General features: G+C 40.9%; 1 pseudogene across 1 annotated transcript; it reads left to right on the top strand.

Annotated features, from left to right (window-relative positions):
* The first annotated feature begins 1,009 nt into the window (after positions 1-1,009).
* On the top strand, positions 1,010-7,004 carry LOC308381224 (splicing factor 3A subunit 3-like; annotated as a pseudogene). The gene is made up of 7 exons: positions 1,010-1,045; positions 3,579-3,652; positions 5,106-5,241; positions 5,410-5,522; positions 6,354-6,444; positions 6,637-6,694; positions 6,922-7,004. The product of its transcript is annotated as a splicing factor 3A subunit 3-like (transcript).
* The last annotated feature ends 407 nt before the right edge of the window (positions 7,005-7,411 follow it).

Here is a 7,411-nt window from a genome sequence, read left to right as displayed (position 1 = left end):
AAACAAAACAGAAAAGCTAATATATTTCCTCTTTCTTTCAAATTAGCGCGCAGTGACTTCGAACATGATTGATTTGACTTCTCAAAATCAAGTTATGTTCTAAAATGTTTGGCTTTTGGGATCAGAGCGTAATAACAAATATAGTGGAAGTTTTCTATTTGTACACTGTTTACTTTGCTTACCGGTCTCCCATCAAACATCAAATGACTATAAATCAAATGTCATATGAGGTAGGGAAATATGATTATTGTTATTATTAATATTTGTATTAGTGGGCCCATAAAACGTGCAAACCACACAGTAGCTCATAAAGATTTTCTCCACGAGTACCTTCATAAAATGATATTAATTACAATAAACACATTCAATAATAACACCGGTTGGATTTGTGCTGTCCGCACCAGCCGCCGGGATTTTGCTTTTCCCACTTGGTCCTGCGGTTATAAAAGCATTCCGTCAGGCTGATAGACTCACAGACGGAAAGATCGCGCGTGGTTTGTAACTTGTTTTCCAGAGCTACCAGCTGTTCCCACGCTGCGGAGGTACGTGTGGGCCTCGGTTTTGCAAAGCCAATGTCCGTGCATCGGCGTTTGAGTCTAGTTTCATTTGCAGGCAAGTGCTTTGGTTTAAAAGCGTGCATCTTAACTCGATGGCTCAAAGTGGTCAAATGCTAGTGTTGACTTGTTGAAGCAAATTCACGTTAAACTGACTCGACACCAGTTTAACTGTAGCATAATCTTAGCCTTAGAAGTAAAATAAACGTTGTCTATGGCCCTATCGAAGTCGATTTAGTCTACACGTGGCTGAGTCGGTCAATCTGGAGCCTAAAGTGAAATCTTTTACCGACGGTCGCTGTTTAGCTTTTGTAGCTGATCAGCAACATTTGTGGAAAAGGACAATATTGTCTTGACTCGGGAGGGCCCATTGTATTGGATTACACTTGAGCCAAATCCTGTTTGTGTAATTTATGAGGTTTTCATGTTAAAAGGTTCCCAAGATGGTGCATACCATGGATATGCTCTTGTGCAAGGTCCTGAATTACCAGGTAAGTTTAGCTGTGTGCAGTTTTGACTAGGCCCTGATCATGCTGGCAGTCACACTCATACGGGTACCAATAATACCCGCTGTATCAGCAACACTAAGGAAAAGTACATTTAACACATGTTATTCAAATGTAATATATTTGCTGTAGATTGTGCTATTAATTTAGGGTATTGATTTGCTGTAGATTAGGGTATTAATATGGTGTTTGTTGTTTAGACCTGTGGGATGTCCCCTGATGGTTGACCAGCTATCCAGTCTTAAGGTAATGCAGGACAACATCTAGGGCTTTAAGAAGTCTGGCATTGATGACAAACTTGCCCTCACTGAGGGTTTTTTAAACCCGATAATGAGTCATTTATATCTGAGCCAGATATGCCAATAGTGGTTTTACATTTGCTTTAGTGTTATTGCTAAAAGTTGCGTGTGTCCATAGGATGAATATTGCCACTTGTGTTAACCAGTATGGATGACATGTGAATTAGAGTGCAGAATGTGTTTTAAGACTGAGAATGTGTTTAGAGTTTTGCTGAAAAGTCTAAGTGAGACCAGGGTACTATTCGGCGACGCTCGCTAAGCGGTTTAGCGAGCTAAATTCCAGGCTAAAAAAAGACAACACCGCTTTAGAGAGTTCGCCATAGCAACTTTTGCTCAATAACCATGGTAATTAATCGCTTAGCCCTAGCCTGCTCCAGGACAGGCTAAGCAAAGTTAAGCTGGCTAAACTTGCCACACTCACGCCCAACAGGAGGGATCCCATTGACAAGGTTAATAGTTTGATTAGCGTAGGAAGAGTTCTTTGCGATCGCCAAGAAGATCCATTTTTCCATCATGATGAGTTCTTGTATGAGTGCTACCGATCCACCCGACAAGGAATAATTAATTTAAAAGACCTTCTCGAGTCATTTATTGCATACACCACCGTCGAACATTGAATGTCTTCTATTTTTGTAATGTCTGCGATGCGGAGAACAAAGCACTCATAATTATATGACATTGGTACAGTTGATAAACCAGAAATAACTTTCATGCTCAGCCTGAGACGTGATTTTTAGTTTGCACATGAATACTAATGTTTTCTTTGATCCCAGGAAATTTGAGCACATAACCCATCACCATTACGGAGATATTGGCTAAAGTTGTTTTACCTACTTTAACTTACATCATTGCAAACGTTTAGTTTGGCAAACGTGTCTAGTTTTTGTGCAGTGGTGGATGTGGATGGTAAGGTGGTTGCATGATAAGAAGAAAGAAAGAAACACAATTTATTTGCATTGCTTCAATTTATTGAATTTCTTATTAATACATTTTCATTTAGTCATTTAGCAGACGGTTTTATTCAAAGCGATTTAAAACTACAATTCTTACGAAGGCGAAGGGAATCGAACCGGCGATTAATTGCATGCAAGCCCTACGCTCTGCCCGCTGCACCAAAGTCACATGTTCGGGCCAAAAAAAGATATCACTAGTTATACAGCCTATGGACAGTTTCTTTAATGCTGTTTCAGTCGCGACAGTGATGAATTTTGACATGATTATGGTCTTTAATTCTTCATAACGCGTTCATGGTCATATCCCGCCTTAGCGGAGAAAACAATGAGTCTTTTTCTTTGAGTTTAGACTATAATGCCGTTCAAAAAATCCTGGTTTTGGTTATCGACCTTTCATGCCTTTTAAAGCAGGACGTGCACACGCAATTTAGCTGATGGTTTTAGCCTGGGATAAATTAACGAGAGGTTAAAATAAATTAGCGCCCGTCGCCAGACAGGCTTGGCCTGTTCTCATTTAGCGAGCTAGTTAATCTCCAGTTGCGAGCTAAATTAATTATCTTAGCTTCAGTTGTACGCCGAACAGGGCCCTGCAAATTGTGTTTTACCATGAGAAATAGTTTAAGGTATTGACAACAGACTGCACAATTAGCTTCATGAGTTCAGGCAACTGAGAACTTTGTTCAGCCAGTGGGTTTTAGTGTTTTAGCAATTGTAAAAAACTGTAACAACATCTTCCTCAAAACATTTTCAGGACGCAAAAGTGCCGTCCACACGAAGACTTCTATCGCAGCCTATCAAAGCGTTATGAACAAAGGTGCCTAAAGAAAAGGTGAAGAGCACAAAAAGAGACTTACATCTCAGGACAATGGGTATGTGCCATCAGGAACATTTCCACAAACCTCAAATGAATGTCCACTCATTAAGGTTTAGATAGAGTTCCTGATCTGCTGGCATTGTATACTGTGTGAGGGTGACGGGGTTTTTGATATGTTTGTCACTTGATGGCGTAACAACATCCCCAAAATATCTAATAGTTGATTGGGCATTTGTGCAGATATTCCCAACTGTACCATTTCTTGTAGTGAAATCCAGTCCACGTAATATTGTAGGAATTTCACTCTGGAATGCCCCGTTATTAAAAATGATGACAGTGTCGGTGCAATCTTTTCATACGCTGCATGACAGAGTGAGCTGAGATCTGCCATATGTTATTCCTGAGACCCATCTGGTCTTGCGCTGCCTCACTGTTTGACACCGTCTCTTCAGGAGCTGGAGCTGGCCTGTCTGGGGTTGGACAGGTTGAAGTCTGCCCTCATGGCCCTGGGCCTGAAGTGTGGAGGGTGAGTGTGCTTCTTGAGTGTACTTCTTGTGCGATGGAGAAACTCCCTTTCCTCTAGAACTGTTCACGAGGATTTCTTAAGTAACTTTGCGCATAATTTTAATATTTCACACCGTTAAAGGCAGTGTTTTGTATAGCAGTGATAATAGTGTATGTTGGTATTGCAAACGTTCATTTTAGACCCACCGTATACTTGAATAAATCAAATTTGGTACCCGAATTGCTGTAATTAATATTGGCTTTGACTGGATCTCCAGTAGATATTTTAGGAACACTTTATTTGGACAGTCAGCCTATACAGAGACTTTATAGATAATTTGTTGAAATTGAAGTTTTCTAATTGTTCATTGAACATCGCTAGAGCAAAACCCATATCCTAACCTTAACCATAAACCATGTAGTTAATAGAGTTCCAGCAAATAGTTTGGTCTGATCTGAGCATCTGTAAACAGTTTATAGGGGACCATCCAAATAAAGTCTGACCGATGTTTTTCTAAACCCCATCAGTGAAAGACCAGTCTGAGAGACTCTTAGTCTCATTCTTCTTCTCCATTGTGTAGGACCCTGGAGGAGAGAGCCCAGAGGCTCTTCAGCACCAAGGGCAAACCTATGGAATCTCTGGACCCCCCCCCCCCCCCCCCCCCAAATCCAAAGGCCCCAAAAAGTAAGTATACATCTCTTCCCTAATCATTAAGAAAATGCAGGGTAACCTTCAGTAAATGAGAGGGTGTATGATGCATGCTGTGACCTTATGGTCTTCATTCTTTAGAGACACAGAAAGGAACTAAGAAATCAGCTTCCTTGAGGCTCAGATTTATGAATATGTGGAAACTCTGGGGGTGAGTTCGTTATAAATAAACCGTAGGAAAGCATTCAACTAAAGCTCAGAATGTGTGTTTACAGCAATAATGAACAGTAGGTGTCACATTTCAGGTATAGCATTTACTCTTGAATGTTTAATGTCAATAACTGAATATGTTGAATTGGAGTTATTGTAGAGTAAGTGTTGTGAGAATTGTATGGATGCTTCTTGTTGGAAGGACCTCACGCATTGAATGTCTATGATACTTCAGGTTCAGTTTGATTTGTAGATGTTTTCCACTCTAGAGCCATGTTTCATAGAGCCTATTCTACTGTGCTGTAAGGGCTGATCTAATGCTTACATGTCACACGAAAAGAGCTGAAATTTTTAAGAGCTGAAACATGATTTTGTTGAATAAATGTAAGGGAACCACACAAAATATCAGCAGATCTTAAAAAAATAAAAACAAATGTTGTTCTTGGGATGCTGTATTAAGATATGATCTTTGATTTTGACAGCTGGTCTGTTTAGATATGGAGAAAAGCATGTGATGTAGAGATCTGAGGCTACCTCACCACAAGCAGGATTTTAGCATCCTGTCTTGTGTAATGGGTAGTGTATATTCCCCTGTTCAGTATATAAATCCCAACAGGAGGAACAGAACCTCTGCTGCGCGTACAGAAGAAGAGCGCGACGAGGAGGATGAAGAGCAGCCCAGTGAGAGTGAAGACGAGGACAACGAGATCATCTGCAACCCCAAGAACATGCCCCTGGGCTGGGACAGCAAGGTAGGTCCTCATGGTCATGTGATTACTGCTGCGGTGACATGTCATGTAAATATGAACAGAGAGGAGAGAAGTTCTTATTTATTTATTTGTTGGTTTGCGTCTCAGGGCTTCAGCTGTTGTGTATCTTAATTAAAACTAGTTGTCTCTGCCCTTTTGATTTTCTTCTAGCCCACACCAAACTGGCTCTACAAGCTCCACGGTCGGAACATCAACTACAACTGTGACATCTGTGTGAAACTACACATACCGTGGACCCAAGGCTTTCCAGAGACATTTTTGCAGTAAGTTCTGTTCCTAGATCTGCTGACTACAAAAACATGCCTGCAAGGACCGAACAGAAATAGCCATCAAAAGCAGACAAATGAATAATGCTGCAGCAGATGATGTTTGTCTGATTGATACCCAGCTCACTGATACAGATGCTGAGTACATTATGTCTCTTATGAAGAGAGATCCCTGGAAGAATTGTAGTGCAGCTTTGCATACAAAATGATAAAGCATCTGAGGTTTGCCATGCAAGCAGTTGACCAAGGGCCTGTAGTACATGTTTTTTGGGGTTGGTGAGGTTACTTTGTTTATTTGTGGGTTTGGATGGTAATTAAGGCTGTTAATATTGACAAACCATAAGAATATTTATAATTAGATGTTTTAATTGAATCATTTGATGGACTACTCAATTGGGATTATAGTCAGATCTACTCGTGCCTTAATGATGGGGCAGAGATATTAATGTGTATTCATTTACACATTGACTCAGTCTGCAATTTCTTTTGCCTGCTTTCCTTCCTGGCTTTGGCTGATGCAACTGAGTATCTTTCGAACCTGTATCATAGATTTAAATTCCTCATATTTGTTAAGATTATGGTTTGTTTTTCTTCAGTGAAACATGCGGCTGTAGACCTTTCCATGTTTGCGACACTGCCCATTTAACGTGAACGTGCTCATAGCTAAATTGGGAAAACCTTGGTCGACTTAATGAGTTTGAAACCACCATGGAGACCTTGCTTATGTCAAGCCAGCCAACAGAAAGATACCCTGAGTATGTTGCACTTGCCTCGCAGTATAGGCCCCTGTTCAGGCGTAACCTGTCCCGTCTGTCTTGTTCCCTTCAGGAATGGCGCCATGCTCACGGCATGCGTTGCCTGGGCATCCCAAACACGGCCCACTTCGCCAATGTCACCCAGATTGAAGATGCCGTCTCACGTGAGTGTCCCATCCCATGCCATCAATCACAGACCATCATTATCAATTCATGTTACGATGGCAGTCGAAAAATCGAATCTAAAGTTAATAAAAATGTGCCCTTGTGAATCTTTTTCCTCTGTATGCCAATGTTTTCTGTTTAATATTCTTAGTGGTATCTGACTTTATTGTCTTTCTGTCTGTTCCTAACAGTGTGGTCCAAATTAGTCACAGAAGGCATCAGAGAGCTGGCAGCCAGACACAGAGGAGGGTGTTGTTGCTCACAGAAGGTTGTGTTGCATGACCAAGGCTTTAATTGCCTTTGGGATTTGTATAGTGATGAAAGTGCTAGTTGTGTAACTTGTGTTTTGAAGGTGTGTCAGAAATGTGGTTTCTTAGAAGTGTCAAAACATATAGTGGACACCTTTTTAGTGTTTGGTTGATCTGATGTTGCGAAATCTGTTCTAATTTATCGTAAATGGTTGAATTCTCTTATAGGAGGAGTACTGTATGAAGACTCAAGTAGAAATGTGGTCAACAAGAAGACCTACGAGGATTTGAAGCGACAGGGTCTTCTGTGAAGAAGCCAGACGAGGCGAAAACAAGTCCACAGGGACGGGTTCTTCTGTGAAGGGAAAACAAGGCAAAGTAAAACTGAGACAACAGGGACACTGTCCTCTGAAAAGGCAACAAGACTAAACTAAACCAAACATTTGGAGTCCTCTCACATTAGAGCATCTGTTCCATCATCATTTTTTTGGTGCACCGTTCCTGTAGGTACTGCAATACCAGGTCGATGCGTGGAGTGGACGGAGCAAGCCCCTATTCCATCTCCCAGTTCCAAAAATCAATTTAATATAAGGTCCCCGGGTAGGGGACGTATCGGATATTAAACTGATAAGAACAGATACTACACTTGATCTTAGCCTAAAGGCCAAGAAGCGATTGTGTGTATGTTTTTAAGGAGTTATTTCTGTGTTGTTTTATA

This window comes from Sprattus sprattus (assembly GCF_963457725.1).
Source record: "Sprattus sprattus genome assembly, chromosome: 20".
In the NCBI taxonomy this organism is placed as follows: domain Eukaryota; kingdom Metazoa; phylum Chordata; class Actinopteri; order Clupeiformes; family Clupeidae; genus Sprattus; species Sprattus sprattus.
Note: the sequence above shows the minus strand (reverse complement) of the source record. Positions and strands in the feature narration are given on the sequence as shown.